Source organism: Lonchura striata, chromosome 6, assembly GCF_046129695.1.
Source record: "Lonchura striata isolate bLonStr1 chromosome 6, bLonStr1.mat, whole genome shotgun sequence".
Taxonomy (NCBI): domain Eukaryota; kingdom Metazoa; phylum Chordata; class Aves; order Passeriformes; family Estrildidae; genus Lonchura; species Lonchura striata.
Window position 1 is genome coordinate 37,501,852 of NC_134608.1, and position 16,993 is coordinate 37,518,844.

Sequence of the window (16,993 nt, forward strand, 5' to 3'; positions counted from 1 at the left end):
AGCAAAACAAACAATACATCCATAAAACAGTCTTTTGAAGGGCCTTGTTACTTTTAGACAATCAATACAAGAAGCAGAGGGTTTCTGCTATCCTCTAAAACAACTCTTGAAGGGATTGAAGTTATGCATCTTAGAATGAGTGGAATAACAATTTTTGTTTAGCTGCTGTTTAAGTCAGAAGCTCTTGTGCCTGAAGTCTGGGACAGCTGGCCCCAAAGCAGATATCCAACATATAGGAATTCAGCTCAAATTGTTAAGTTTTGACAAAGCTAAAGCAAGTACACCTCAGAAGTGGAGTGGAATGTACAGTAATTTGGTTGATTTGTCTTCTGAACAGATGACACATCCAGTTTTAGTGCATTCTCAGCCTGTGCTGCTTTATTGCTAAAAAAGTTTGTATACAGGTGCAGAGTTTCCAGGTTCATTTTTAAACAGTTCCTCTTTACAGTGTCAAAAGAATAAAATCTTATCTTGGAATCCTCAAAGATGCATAGATATAAAAGCAAGCTGCCTTTTGGAAAAAATCAGAATTTGCAGGGAGACATTCTTTCACTGTTACCATGTAAAACATGTGCAATGGGAGTACATAGTTTGTAGTCACACCAATAATTTCCTCCACTAATCCATGCAAGAACACTATCAGAAGTTCAGTATAAGTATTCTTTAACCTACTAAGTACTAAGGTAATTTTTAGGAATTTATACCTAATACTTCTCCTTTGCTGTTAAATTTCTTAAAAGGAAAACAACTTCACTGACATCCTGCAGTAGCTTATTCCCAGGTCATACTGAAGGGAAATACAAAGGATACAATGGCTTACTCATTATAATATTTAACAGACTTTTAAACCATGCATAGTGTTCTAAAGAATTAAAAATTACCATGGTTAACCACTGGGCTAACTTTGTCTTAGAAATTTTCTTGTTTCTTGAAGAAGTTGGCTCAAAGACTTTAATTCAGTCTAATTTGTGATACCATGGAATAGTTATCTTCTCTTATAATATTTGTATCTTCATTTGGCAATCCTTACATATTTAAAAAGAGCATTCATGGGTAAAACCAGAGTTCCCACTCTAAACCCAAAACACAGCACTTTATAAATGGTTGGCTATGAAATATGAACAGGAGTTAACTTGACACACCTTTTCTTCCTCCAAGACACTTCCTTCTACTTAAGAGAGGACTGAGCCTCTGTACATGGAGAAGTGTTCTGCACAAGTTAAGCCCACTTACAAAATTAAGCTAAGCTACAAGTATAGAATTCTGCAATTACAAGCCAGTATTCTACATGTTTAATTACAAGTTTAAACTTGGAAAAGTATTAGTGATGTAAGCTATGCCACACATTCTCTTATTTTCAAACTGCCAGCAGAAACTTACTGCATTATCCACTAAGAGACTTGAATTACAGAGAACACAGTAAGAGTTTACAGAAAGATGGCGCCCAAATTCCCTTTTATCTAGTAAGTGAAATAAAGAAAATTGCAACCTCTGTTGCAGAAGATAAAGACCTTCAGTGATCACATCTCATTTTCTTTTTTAAAAAACCTCTTTAAAGAACTTAAAAAAATATACAAGATTACCAGTATTTTCAGGTTCATTCCTGCAGATGCCATTATTGCTGGCTGGTACCAGTATGCTTCAGTACAGCTGCCTATGGGGCTAGAGTTACCTGAAAATACTGTATCTTAAAAAGCTATTCAACACCTGAAAAATATGTACTGTGCTTATTAATTTCAGTATTCTCCAAATAATTTCTCTCACCACACTCAAGCTTATTACCTACTGTCTGGCAAATACTACCCTTGAGTCTGTGGTTTCTGTTACTTGTTTATTGGCTTGGGTTTCGGGGTGATTTTTTTGTGGGTTTGGTCTTTTACTTTCCCACCAGTCACTCCCCCTGCACCATGTAAGAAACTCTGCACCCTTTTCCTTGCTACAGCTGCAGCAGGTGAGAAACCTCATCTCGCCTCTTAACATGCTTAGTTCATGCCCTGTTTTTTTACATGCTCAGGACAGTGATATGAACCAGACTACAGGTTATAAAGGCGAGTTCTGCTGATTCTGGTTCCTGATTTACAGTTTTGGTGCCATGCTTCTGTTCCTATCTATACATTCTGCCCCCATCTCTACAGAGGCAGCACATTCTCTAAAAAAAACCCGAAATTTGAGAATCAAAGCAGGAAGTTCAAGCTATTGGTATATTAATTCCTATTGCTTCATTATGTATAAATGCATATCTCAATTTACTGGTAATAACTACATTACACTAGACATTTTCAATCATGCATAATTAGAATACTAGCTCTAAGATTTGGTTTGTGGGCCTGTGCCGCTTTCCTTCAGTTTCTCCATGCAGTTCTTCATGCCTAAGGCATTACAAACTACCTGCCTTTTATTTGACCTGCAAACACACTCATTTGGAGGGGAAGTGGAGCGAAGCAGACAGGATTTACATAGGACACACTGAACAGAAAGTTACCTTCTATAACTTTAGATGGGGTAAAAGTCTCGTGAAATTGTCTATATAATAACCCAATACATAGGCTCAGAGACAGAAACAGGCTCTGCTGACATCATGAACACTGACACTTTCTCTAAAACACAGGAGGAAGTGTAGAGACTGAAAGGGAACAGACATCAGAATCCATGGTTAGTATTCTGCACTTTTGAACAAGACGCCCTGTTCAACTGCTGCCTTTTGTGTGCCAATCAAAGTGCTACAGGGGCAAAATGCTGGATCGTTCCATGAAAGAAATCCAGTGGAATCTAACTTGAACTGTCATTCTGCAGCTCTGCACCTGACCAGCAAGTAGGATTATTAATTTTGGAGGAACACCAGCCAGTTTTCTAAGGATGCAAGAAGCAGTAATTTCTAAGATTCATTATATATCAAAAATAGTTCTAGCTTCAATAATTTTTCCTTTTCTGCCCCCCAAAAAACCCCAGTTCTTGACAATATAATCCTCATGTAAAGTGTCAGTATCCTCAGCCTCAGTACAATTTCCTCCCACTATCAAGAAGTCTTTGCAAGAGTTTAGTTTTCTCATAAATTTGACAACTACCCTCAGTAACAGAAGTTACAATTCCCAACACAAGTACTGGCAAGACCTTCTGCAGCAGCACTACTGGATATACAAACATATTTATACCACATGGGTTTAGTACTGCTAAAGAAGTCATGTTCATATTGGTCATTATACCTTTGATATACCACACCAAAGTGTGGTAACACCTGACACTTCCACTTAGGTTTAGAAGCCGTTAAATCAAGGAGGTTGAAGCAAAAGTCAAGTCATAGTACAAGAGCTGAAAGGCAAAGGGTTTCCTTTTGTTGCTGTGAATAGTAATTCCTAGCTAGCAACCCACAGAATTCAGATCATTATTAAAAGCCTGAACTGGGAAGTGTACATAGACAGCTTGCCTGGCTACATCAGTCTTTATCTCCTTCCCCCTTTTCTGAGTGGATACACCCCTGAAGAATTCTGTTCAGCCAGAAAGTTCATACTTCTGAAGCATGAATGTGACTTTGTTTTCATTATAATTTCATTATTATGCAAATGTACTTGCTGATCACAGACCACATAATATCAAAATTTCTATAATGTAATCAGAGAGCAATCAAATGAAGGTCCCCTATGGCCAGCTTCCAATTTTATCAAAAAATCAATAGTTGGAATTTAAGCTGATTACAATCTTTCATATCAATTAGTTTTCCTAAGCATGTTAGCCAACACTTAATTTAGACATTCTCATGCTTATCCTGTTACTTTATACTGCAAAAATGCTCACATCCCACAGCCCTGACAGTTCCATTATCAATTTATGAAGAGACAAAGCGCTTCACCCCCATGCTTTAAAAACACAAGAAGCTTCGATTAAGCTGGAAGTTTATAGTCTAAATTCCTTCAGCTTTCCAGAAGAAATGCAGCCAGATTGATCTAAACCTCTGATTCTGTTCACAATACATTACTATATGTTGGGCCACACTCTGTCCATTGATGAGGTTATCTACACTGAAAAATGTAAACTGGGAACAGTTTAGAACTCCTGTGGCTCTTTGATAGCGAGTAAATTTTTGGATGCAGATCTACAGGTGAAGATCAATAACCCTTTGTGTTACAATAGGCTTCACAGTACTTGCCTCTGCAAAACTTCAGGCATCAACTGAAATCAATTATGGTCTGAAACAGTGTTTAGCAAATCTGAAATTATAATTCTACAGCTGTGCTTGGCATGTACAAATGTTTTGAGTGTCAAGTGCTCTCTAACGTTTTTAATTTTTTTTTAATTTAAAGACTATCTCAGATTTGTCTTTATAAACAAAGAAAACAAAAAGTACTTCCCACCACCAAAGCTTCTAACTTTACAATCAGGTTCTCTTCACAGTACAGTATTTGGAAAAGTTTTGTTTCTCAGAGAAATAGAGCAAGTGCTATGCTACAGAGAAAGAAAAAAAGTACAAGGAAACTTCAGCTATCCTTTCAAAGAGAACTGTCTGCCCTTCCCCCAGCACTCACTGACAGTGCTTCCGACATGTGGCAAAGCTAATTTTTCTTTTTTTAATATATATATCAAGTTCATTAACTTAGTATTCAAGTGCCAAATTCCCTCCAATGAGAGGAACATAAGAAGAATTCACCCTTCTTCTCAGGAAGACTCTTCACACAACTCTCTGCAGCACAGAGCGCCACAAACTTATTTGGTTATTACCCACTTACTCTAATGTACAGTCTTGCTAATGCAAGTTATTTACTATCACATGCAAAACAGTTATTGCTACTAAAGTTCTATTTTCTTATTAAATCATCTTATGGCTTTGTTTGCATCAGGGATTCTTCCCCCTACATACTGTGCTATTTTGCATTCCAGTTTCAGAGGTATTTTTCAATTGATTCTCCCAAGCACTAAACTACTTTATTCAATGGTACAGCTAAGTCCATTCAGAATTGAACCTGACTCCTAGCACAGGTCCCCCAGAGCTCTGTTGTAAATGGCCCATCTGCCCAATTTTCTCAGAAATTTATCAGATGCAGAGGTTTGTTTGGTTGGCTTTGTTGGGGATTTTTTTTCCCTGTTACATACATTAACTCTGCCTGGATTACTGTAATTGCATGGAAGTATATGCTTCTTGATTAATTTCTTTAAGATATAGCATACCAAAATTACAAAACCAAGCTACCCATTCCCTCCCTCCCCCTAATGGCCATTTACAGGCAGGTCTCAGGAAAAAAAGATGCAGTATCCTCTCTAAGCTGAAAGAGAGAAATGGGTGAAGAGCAGCACTGGCATAAAATAAAAGACTTATTCCTAGGAAATCAGAGGATGCCATCTCAAGAATCATACCAGTTTCCTATTTGACCAGTCCAAGCTGCCCATTGAGTGCTAAATCAATTTTCCTTCCCTGGTCTAAACTTTCCTTCTGAAAAAAGCAGAGGGAGAGACAGAAATCATTAAAATTGAGCTTAGAGCTGGAAAGCAAAAACTGGAAGTTACCTAAAATACAGGATTTTGAATTCTCAATAATACAGGGGTGGGGAATCTCTGATCCATTGGCTAGAGACAGCCTGCTGCACAGATACAGCCTGCAACATCATTTTCCAACTTGGACTTTATCTTATGCTCTCTTATTAAGATGTATGTAAATGCAGGATCCACCAAGATTATTTTAAGATTCAATAGGACTTCAGCCAAAAAAGGTTCCCCATTCCTGCAATAATGGAGAAAAGTCTTCTACGCATAATTAGCACATCACATTTTGCAACTATTAATTATCACACAATGAGGATAATGTTTTACTAGCTATAATAAACATAAAGTCAGATCTGAAAAAAAGACATTACTTAACAGATTTCGTAAATTATCTGAAGAGATGTGTACAGAATGCACACAAACTCCTTAGCATATTCATATTTTTCTGAGTATATCACAGGATGGGTAATAAATGGTTCAATAATATTGAAAACGGAAGAAAACACCAACAAAGATTTAAAATAAAATAATCACACCAATAGGGATGAGAATTATGGATACTTGCATACTCTAGCTTACTACTGCAGTTGGACATACAGACAAATATCAAAAAGTCAACTATGATTCTATGAAGCCCATTAAGTGAATGAGCTCCATTTCTAAGGATAGCATTGTCATTGTCAAAGGGAGGATACTGCATGTTTAGACCATGTTTGTGACATTCCTATTGTATCCTTTCTAGTGTTAATTACATTATCATCACTGTTTACTAATAAATTTGTCACTCAGAAATTGTAAAAATACTACTAGGCTCATGCACTGGTCCTAACATGGCACTACAGTTTGCTACAAAGCACTAATGCTTATGGAACTATACACATCTCAAAATGGAAGACATTGGTGATTTTGTTGTTTTCAAACAACTTGTAACATCATTTTGTCCACAAGTATTAAAATATATATATGTATATATATATATATGAGCTATTGCACATGCCCCTTGTTTTTGTAATCTTTCACATGGGAAGATTTCCAACCAACATAAAGAAAAAGCGGAGCAAGAAAAAGTGAGTCAGATGAAGCAGCATTTCCAAACACAGCAGCTCCTTAAAGGTGCTGGTCAGGAAGGTACAGCAATAGGGGTCTTCTGGGCATGCACTATTGGAGTATCACTTCTGTGAAAGCCACGGATCCTTAACCTAATAAAATCCTGATGTTCTAAAATTAAACTCAAAAACTAATGCTGCTATACTGTCATGAATAGGACTTAGGAAAAAAATCAGTAATTCCACTTTTTTGTTACAATGTCGGGTTACAAAATATTGACTTTAAAAAGTTTAGATTATCAGCTCTCTAGTCAGGCAAATTCGCAATTTTTGTGAATGTCCCCAGAAAACAAAAATACCTTCCTGTCCCCCAAGTATTCTGTCATCAAGCTATGTAAGAAACAACTGCTATCTCTAACATCAGAGGGATAAGAATGGGCAGAAGAAGAAAATTCTCAGATCTAAAATCAGACATTTCTTATACCACATACCTCCCAACCACTGTAATCCTATGATATTGACAGTATTTTCCATCACTTAGAGATGGATCCTGCTTCTACAGACATCTCCATTAAATCCTATTGACTTCAATGTAAGGAGGCCCTAAAATGAAGTGTGCTTTTCTAGTTGCATCCAATGCCAGAAAGTTCAGACCATATTCAGCAAAGTCAGCCCAAGCTGGTGGTTGCCTCATCAAGCTCAATGTTAACTCTTACCACACAGCTCACCACAATGTTACACACAATTTTGGAGCACCTCTCTGCTCATTAAAGTTGGCATTGCTTTGACATGCAGCGTCTTGCCCACCTTGCCCACCACTCTTAAGCTTACGTGGCTGCTCTTTGCTTCATGGAAACACAAAATGGGTTAAAGCTGTCATTAAATCCTATTGTTACAAAACAAGTCTAAACACAGACATTACTTGGAGGATTAGGATCAACATCAACACTTGTCCTCACTCTGCTATGGAACTTGGTCCCATAAAATGTCACCACATTTTTGATACTAGAATGCTGCCCTGGCAACCAATCACCAAGAATTAAGAAGAATTTCAATTGTTTGCTTTTTCAGCCATTTTTGGGCTGCCTGGCTCTCTCCAGCAATTTTCTAAAAGAAAAATATAACAAGAAATCTAGAACACTTCCCCAACCAGTTTAGTATCTCCCATATTTTAAGCTAGCAAGCCACATTTCTAAATCACAAACTTGGAATAAGGTGCACTAAAAAGAGTTTCAGGTTTGAGGTGGAATATAATACATATCCCAGTTCTGGTAGTTTTTTGCCAAAAATCTTACTTGTTATAGATAACCCCACAGCAGGGAGCATGTAAACAATATATGCTCCCATCTCAGAATGACAGAAAATATCCTATATAATCACGAATTACATAGACAAAGAATCTTGTGTAAACATGAGAACAACCAGATTGTGCCTTAGTTTGGGAAGGAATAAGAAGAGTCAGAAAAGGGACTGTAATAAGTATTTCTGCTCTCAGCTCACCCCTCTTACGTGGCTAACATTCCATTTTCTTGGGCCTATTTCTACCTAGATGGAGGAAACACACAGGTCCTCTCAGTTCTCAGTCATGAAAGAATCAAAAAGCAAGATTTCATCAGCAGTAGGAAAAGCTGAAACTGTGTCGAGGAAGCCAGGTGGATACACTGCAACTTTACAGCTCTGGTCTCTTCCATCCCATCAGAAGCTAATTTCTATAATAAAGATGTTCTGCCCATCTCTTCTGCTGTAGAATGGTCTTGTTCCTTTTGATGCTAAGGGAATGCCTGAGGAAGAGAATGATTTAATGCAAACCTAGTCATTATCCTGTCACCCCAGAGGCCTTCAAAGCTTCCATTCTTTGCCAAAAATGAAATTATGTAATTTCTTCTTCAGGTGAAAGCTCTTCATATCCTGCACTTACAGAGGTTCACACATGCAAATATACATTTTGATCACAGCCTGGGATACACAGTACAGACAAGGTGATTCTGTATTTGTTCTTGTACATTAGCTGCTTTATGTGAGTTGATACCTACCTACAAAGTCAAGCCTGGGACCTGAACTAGAAAATACCTGCATGAGATGCCCCTAGTTGTTCGGTAAGTTTCTTCTTCATGTCAGAGCAGAAAACATTCTGGTTTTCCTGCTGCAACTTTTAGTATCAGGTCAGTCTGACACAGCAATGCATGCAGACACTTTATCTGCTAGGAATTCCAATTTGACACAGCGAAGTACTTAACCTTCCTAAAATTAAGAAGGAAATATCAGTGAAAAACACCAGCTTCCACTTGCATCTGATTACAAAGTATTTTTCATTTTAAAACAGAATGCAGAAAGCTGAATGAAGACCTGGCACAGAAGACATATTTTCAAGAAAACAAATGCTGATTTCTGTTACTGTGCTTCTGAGTTTTGATAAAACAGTGGGCTACTTCTGTGGGGGAAGTCATCTGAAGAATCAAATGTTTGGTGAGATGATAAAAACAGAAGTGGACAGATCTTTGTTCATTCAGCTCCATGGAAATGAAGGGCGGGTTTTGCTTGCTAGAAGAGAAATATCCACATTTTATAGCCGTTGAGGAAGTAAGAGGATCACCTTCTTAGGAGAGGATCTGGAATTCCAAATTAGAAAAAAACAAGGAAGATAGTTTAGGAATCAGGATAAAATACATTCAACGTTAAAATACCCACCAGTTCACTACTCTAAAAGCCTGACCCTAATGGATAAAATTATCTGGTTTCACAAACTGAAATAATCCCTTGGTCTGTAAGATTCTGTATCTAACTTTAGACATCCATAAGATGGCTAAAGAAACACTTCAGAAATGCTGAACTATACACTTAGTGAGAAGCAATGCAGCTAAAAATACACCACTGTTAATTAGCTGTGGGGCTTCAATCTTGTCTCCAACACAGAGATGACAACGATGAGGGCTGTCAGCAGCAGAGTGCACATGGCACAGAGTGTACTGTACTCTCCTCTAGCAGGTCACAGCTCAAAGAGACATCATAAACTACCACCCAACTAATTATGAAATTGTCAGTGCTGGAGAGGAAAAGAGCACTTACAACAGTTTTAAGATCACATTCATTAGCTTACTTTTACTCATCTCTCCCCACTTATCCACAGCAATTTTAAGATCACATACATTAGCTTCTTACTTTTACTCATTTCTCCCCACTTATCCATAGCACAGACAAATTTCAGTAACTCATCTTTTCACAGATCTCCTGGCCTTCCACCAGTGAGTAGTACCAGTACTAGGTAGTACTTACCTGGTACTACCTAGTTACAGCAGCTGCTAAGACATGTTATTTTTGCATTATGTTGGAAGTTAACATGGGTGCACTCCTGCATCACTATTGCCAGAATGTTTATTACCATGCTCTTGTGCTAAAGTAAGAGATGCAAAATAGAGGGAAAAAAGGAAAAATAAATCTTTCTCATATACAAGAACATGACAATAACTAACCTCTTCCTCTCTTTCCCCTGTCTCTATTTTAATTACCTTAACCATTCCGTTGATAAAGTCCAGAAATAGACTTCCAGTGACAATTTTCAGCTCCTATGTTAGAAGCAGTGATTAGACCATGAAAATGGAAATATAGTACATGTCACTATTGATATCTCTTGAGTCACTCAAATATTTCAGCTGATCATTGGGTTGACCATCGACACTCAGACTATTGGGAAAGTCTTATTCTTATGAAGATGTGGAAAAACAGACCTGGAGAGCTGCAATAAAACATGACAAAGGTTTGTGACAGAGCTGAGAACAGAATATTACACAGAATAGAATACAAAACAGAATCTAATTGTGCTGAACACCTTAACTACCAGAATATCTTTATTTCATTCACTGGGAATAAAAAAAAAATCAAAATTACTGAAGTTTATTGCAATCTTAGAGATTTTGAATATACTTTTTTTTCTATTTGATAATTTACATTTGGTTATTTTATCAACCTTCCAATTCCATCATGTAATAAATAACACTTTTAAAAAAAACTATTCCAAGTTAATACAATGTGTCTTAGCAGAACAAATGACATCACAGGACAGGGATTTTACAACTTTCAAGGCATTTATTCCTGTAAGAATATATAACAGTCAAATCAATGTTTATTTAAGGAGAAGCCCAAGCTGAAATCTGACACTGTGGCAACATTCCAGTTCTCTGAAAGCACACTACAAAAAATTAAAATCTCAATGAGTGATTTCTGTGGTCAGAGAAAAGGGAACTAAATCAGCTAATGAACTTGATAAGTTTATTACCTTTCATTTAGTACCTAAATAACATCACAATTGTACTCACCATTACTTTTGATCATTCCACATCCTCTTCAGTGAGCTTAGAAAGAAAGAGATAAATAAAATTAAATTTGCATCTAGGAAGCAGCTCAGATCATACATGATTATCTGCACAAGACACAAAAGATTAGCTGTATGTTCCATGAACTAGGTAGCATTTTTAGACTTCCTACATAAAACATGCTGATGTTATTTTTTAAATTATCAGATATACCTCCTCTTTTAGTTTAAATCAAGAGACTTGGACCCAAGTGTGGAAGAGCCAAGACACACAAACTTTAAATAATTGGAGGCACATATTTATGTTTCATGGGAAATAAGATGGACACATATTCAATCTCCAGTAAGACAAGAAACTCTTTCACATCAATAACAAACTATTTTAGTGAGGATGCTGAGCTGACAACCTAACTGGAAGAATAGTGGATTGTTGTGAGCAGAACTATCTCATCACACACAATCTAAATTATTCAAAATTCTTTAGCAAAGGATTATTAGCTTCCACACTCCTGCACAACACAGCATTTCTACAAGCACCATGCACCTGGACCTTCAGAAAATCCCCATTTCAGAGTGGTTACTTCCTTTCCATGTTGTCAGTTCTGACCCTTCCTACTCAAATTCTCCCTTGAGAACCAGCCAAGCACTACGTGACTTTGAGATATTAAGGAACCAACAGTAAATGCTTCACAAAAGAATTAACTTGAAAAGGAACAGTTACCAGGATTGGTAATTAATTTGCAATAGTCCCAAACTGCCTTATCATTATAGAAACTACATAATAGAAACTAATCCAATCTTTGAAAAGCTGGATCTTCTTTCAGTAAGACTATGAATTAACTAAACTAAACACTAAAGTAAGTCTTATTAAAAAAGAAAGCAGCTGGTGATGTTTAAAACAACTCAAGCAAAGGAATGGTTCATCCAACACTGAAATTCAGTTAGCTTTAACCTACTTTTTTTAATTTTAACAAGTTCACTGACTTTGAATGCCCCAGTTTTTTAACTACTCTGCTTGATACACCCTCTAGCTGACTTTCATCAATTACATGAGCACAGAGTTCACAGTAGTCCAACAGAACTTGCAAATGCAACTGTATATATATCAAGGTTATTGAAAATGAGCTGGCACTGAGACTGATGCTGAACCAACTCTTCAGATAAAAGCTAGTGGACATTACAAAGGAAAAAAAAGCTATTTTTCTTGTTTCACACTGTACTGAACATACAATCAATTGATGTGGAGCAAGAAATAACTGTGAAAGCTCAACACTGCCTATATGACTCCTCCTCCATTAGAAATTCAGAACCTATTCTTTTCATTGTCTTGACCTATTACCCATTAATATTTTTTGCTCTACCATAACTAAAGATTAGTTTCCATGAACTTTAAATCTCACATTCAGATAGGTGCCTGTATCAAAGAAATTCAGTAACTTCAGGAATTCCAAAGTCAAAAAGAGATGAAGTAGTATCTCACAAATAAATTTACCATCAAAACTGGAATATTTGTCTTTTCATATATATTAACATATTGTATTACCAATCCACCAGAGTGGCAGAAAAAAATCCCCACAAAAGTCAGTGTTCTGACATAATCAGCACACTGGAATTGGAGACTATATTAATATAATAGTATACAGCTATGCAACCAACTTTCACTCTACCCCCATGCTCTGTTTTAAGTTACAATAAAAACTGAGATCCATCAGATCTGGCTTTCCAAAATACTATCTTTGCCTCTTACACAGACACAAATCCCCCAGGAGATGAGCAGAATTAAAAGGACCTAGAAGATGGTTTCTCTTCTCTTGCCTAGAGCCTGAGAAGTATGAGGAAGTAAGGGAAGGAAAGATCTAGAAAAAGGTTACTATAGAAAGACAAAACCACAATAAATTGGAAGTATAGTGGAGACCTATGGAGATACAGAAAGCAAAATCAGCCTTACACATCACAAGTCCATTATGGTTTTTCCTGTGGCTTAAAAACTGCCAAATTTAACCTGGAAAGTGGACAATGACAAATATTTAAATTATAAACACAAATACAATAGAAAGTAGCTTACAGTCCTGCAAAAAAATTAGCTGCCTTCATGCTCTTTTTGCTTTCTAGGCAACTTCGAACTAGGCACCTAAATCCAAGCTACAAGGCAAAGGTGAGAACTTGCAAAAGAAAGTCTAAGACTGGTGTGACTGGAAAGAATGGGAATGCCTGAGTGTGGAGGCACCAAATGTAACACTGAGGAGGAACTGGACTCTAAGGAGCTCATGTTAGCAGCACCCAGGTTAGCAGGTGCCACTTCAGAAGACACCCAGATCTGGAGACAACATTGATAATCCACAGAATCAGGAGAAGTCCCCTCCAAAAGAGGTAAATCCCCTCAAAATCAGGCAAAGTCCCCTCCAAAAGAGTACACAAAGGCACATCTGAAGCCTAGAATGGTTGCCAGCCTAGGAAGAGGCCAGGAGACAGTAAGGACCTGCCAGCTGATGTCCCCTGTCAACACAGTCTGCCAGACTGCTGGATCCATAGCATGCTGCTATGGTGCTTGGCTGCTGTAGAGACATCTCAGGCACTACACACACTCCTCCCTATTTTTTTGTTTCACTCTGTATTTTTAAATAAAACCCTTTTCCTCTTTTACCAGGTTTTCAATGCACATCTACTTCATTGTTGGTACAATATTTTAACAGTACTTTGTACCACAGCAGGGAAAACAGGGAAAACTGCTTAAAGATAAGCCTTCAACTCCGTGATGCACACACTGTAGGAATGTGTTCTAGGAATACTGTTCAGGCAAAGAATCAACCCTTCCTCCACACTCTATTTTAGAAAAATACTCTTCTTTTTTTTATTCCCTTGAAGACTGTGCAGGTTTTGCATCTCACACTCACATAACCTCTGGCACGTCAGGACTGGTTTCAAACACTGCTTCTTTTTTAGTTTTTAAAAATGAACATGGGAGTGTTCAAGTGACACTCCAGACTCTTCACAAACTTGGTTAGGACTTTTTAGCCTTGGCTGGCCTATGACTTCTGACACCCCTGAATAAGAGGTGACCACCATGAGATGCATAGCCTGTTCATGCAAATTTTCACACTGTAGACTCACAGCACTGTGGGCAAGATTGTAAACCAATGCATACTGATTTGACATATACCAGAGCAACAGGAAATTCTGATATTTTTAAGATATTACTTCTCACAGCTTTTGTGCATTGAAAGCTATTAAGAATAAGTATTAATCCATACGAATTTCTTACTGCTAAAGTAGTGTACAACTTCACACAAAAGCAAGCTAATTGCTTATTATTCTTCTAATGATAATATAAAGCAGAATTATTTTTCTATGTAGTAGGCCAAAGACAAATCCCCTGGCATATTTTAGAAGTTCATACACAGAGATGTATAAGCAAGAACATTCATCAGTAGCAGCATACTGTGTCTTAATGTTATGTTGCTCCTAAACTGCTGTTACTGTTACTACATGAGTAATGTTGCACATGAAGATCAGTAAAATGCTCCTTAAGAAATTTTTCTCCTAAGTAGCTACTGCTTTCAGAACTAATCATAAGACATGCTTATATTTTTTTTTTTGAGTTATTTCACCAGTTAAAAACAACTGCTTCATTATTAGGTCATGTGTCTCTACAAAATCTGAAACTATGCTTTTCATTTAACCACTTCAACTTGTTTCTTTTACCTGACATGCAGATTGAAAATGCAGTCACAATTCTAGGATGAACTCGAGATTTTAAGAACTGCTATCAAATCTAGAACAGAAGGAATCTCGTGCTAGTGACACTAATTATTTTGCATTCAGTAAGAACTGATCCACCCCCTTTGTTTTTTCTTCAAATTTAAACTAAGTACCATTCTCTAGCACAAAATACCATGCTCAATTTTGAAGAATTCAGGGCATATCTAATCTTCATGGTACTAACTTGGAAAGGATAGAGCATTTAGCAATAGGTTTACGTTTCACGACATCTTAAATTCTTTTTACCTCATTATCAACATTAATTTATACAGCTAAATCAAATTCCACTATAATCTCTCCACTTTCCAAAGAACTTGTTTTCACAGGGTAGATTTCTGTACCTTCTGGTTTTGTCAAACAAATAGGAAGCCATCCCTTTTGTGCACTCCTGTGTCAGCACTACAGACATCATGAAAGGATATAACCATTCAGATTAGCAGAATTCATCCAGCCCACACATCGCATGAATAAGAACGATAACAGCAGCGTAGCTGTATTCAGCGCTATGCTCGTAGCCAGACATGCGAAGCCTCATTTCAGATGATACATTTCGGTTTCCCTTTCGCAGGTGGCTGCCGGCCGCAGCTGTCCCGGTCGGCTGCGGGGTACGGCCGTGCAGGGAACGGGCTCAGCCATCTGCTGCAGCGCGGCGCCCGAGCTGCAGGACGCCCTCGTCCCCAGCGCCGAAGTTGCTCAGACTTTTCAGGGCGGCGAGCGGGCAGGACCGGCCCGATTCCGGCTCCGGTCGGCCCGCGCGGCCACCGGCCCGCTCCTCGCTCGGGGCCGGCGCGGCGAGGGCGGCCAGCGGCTCCCGCTGCTCCGGCCCGGCGCCGCGGGAACGAGCCCGAGCCCGAGCCCGAGCCCGGGCCCAGCCCAATCGCGGGGCGGGACGGGGAGGCGGGTGCGCGGGCGCTCGGTCCCAGCCTAGTCAGGGATCCGGCACCAGGCTCCGGGCTGGACACGGCCGCTGCTCCCGCCGCACTCACCTGAGCGCGGCCGAGGCCGCGGGGCCGCGGCCGGCCCGGCCCCTCCGCCTCCTCCGCCCCTCACTCCGCCATCTTCCCCTCCTTCCCCCGGCCTCCCGGCGGGGGCTCGCTGCGCCCGGGCCCGCCCACTCGACCGCGAGCCTATTGGGTGCCGTGCCCGTGCATCAGCCCTCCGGTTCTGGCGGCCATTGGCCAGCGGCGCCGTCCATCACGGGACTGGCCTCCCGCCTCCAGAGCGGCCCGCTCTGATTGGTCCCGGAGAGGGCACAGGGAAGGGATTGGCTCGGGCGGCGCGAGCGGGACTGGCCCGGGGCGAGTCCTCCGGTGACCTCCGCGAGGATTTAAAGGGGCCGCTCCGCAAGGGCGGCCGGGCTGGAACACCCGCCCCGCGCCACCCGGTCAGGGGGAAAGGGTGCGCGGACGTGGGGTCCCGCTCCGGCGGCCCTACAGCACCTGCTGAGCTCACCGAGCATCGTGGTTGCTCCGAAAGGCGGCCTTCAGTCGTTCTGCCTTCAGTCATTCTGCCGGCTTTTTGTCATCCGCAATTTTTTTTTTTAATTTTTTTTAGCAGCGGTAATTTTGCACTTCAAGCTGACGGGTGGATGCATTGAAGAGTGTGAAGAGGAGTACGTACCCATTCAGAAAACTCTGGAGAAACACCTCCGTCTCACCGTGATTCATCCCAGATTACTACAAACCATTTTGCTGGAAATCTTAACACGTGTGTTCAAACATTTAATACAACGCTTTTCTGCCGCGTCACGTTTTAAAGCTGACTACAATGAAACACTTGCTAACTTCAATGTTATACCCACATTCTATTTACAACCAAAGCTCCAGTTTCAGAGAATCAAAAGCAGGGTTTTGTGTTCCATTGTACATTACAGAACATAATTTTTACTCCTGCTCTTCATGAGTCAAATCCTGTATTTGAATTCTTTTCCCCGTTGTTGCCAAGCTAAGGGGCCTACAGGTTTCAATACTGATTAGATATCAAACCTATTTCTGCTTTTTACAGTCTTCACAATACTCTGGTAACTGGCTGCAACCACGTAATTCTGCAGCCAAGCCTCCAGCCAATCTCAACATAAACTGCAATTTGAAAATAGACTGTCCCTCAGTAAACTGGGGAATGGTTCACCTGTATTTAAAATCCTATCCCTTTTACTACTTTTTCAAAAGACAAAGATGAAATATTAAGTAGTTCTGCTGCTGAGCTGCTAACACTTTCACCTTCAAGATAACCTGTTCTCAAGACAAAATACTTCTATAAACAACCAGGTATGCTAAAAATACTACTTTTGTGGAAATCTGCTTGTATCTGTACAGCTTAGTTAAATTTAACAAATTTAAGATCTCAGGTCTTTAAAACTCCTCTTACTGTCTACTACCTTTTCAACTACATGTTACATATATAGTTT

At 39.3% G+C, this 16,993-nt stretch overlaps 1 long non-coding RNA gene across 1 annotated transcript; it reads right to left on the minus strand.

Annotated features, from left to right (window-relative positions):
• Positions 1–350: 350 nt before the first annotated feature.
• LOC110472097 (uncharacterized) lies at positions 351–15,703 on the minus strand. Its single transcript, XR_002465693.3, has 4 exons — positions 15,573–15,703; positions 10,832–10,867; positions 10,025–10,251; positions 351–9,127 (listed from the first exon to the last, which is right to left on the minus strand). It is a non-coding gene; the product is annotated as an uncharacterized LOC110472097 (long non-coding RNA).
• Positions 15,704–16,993: the final 1,290 nt, after the last annotated feature.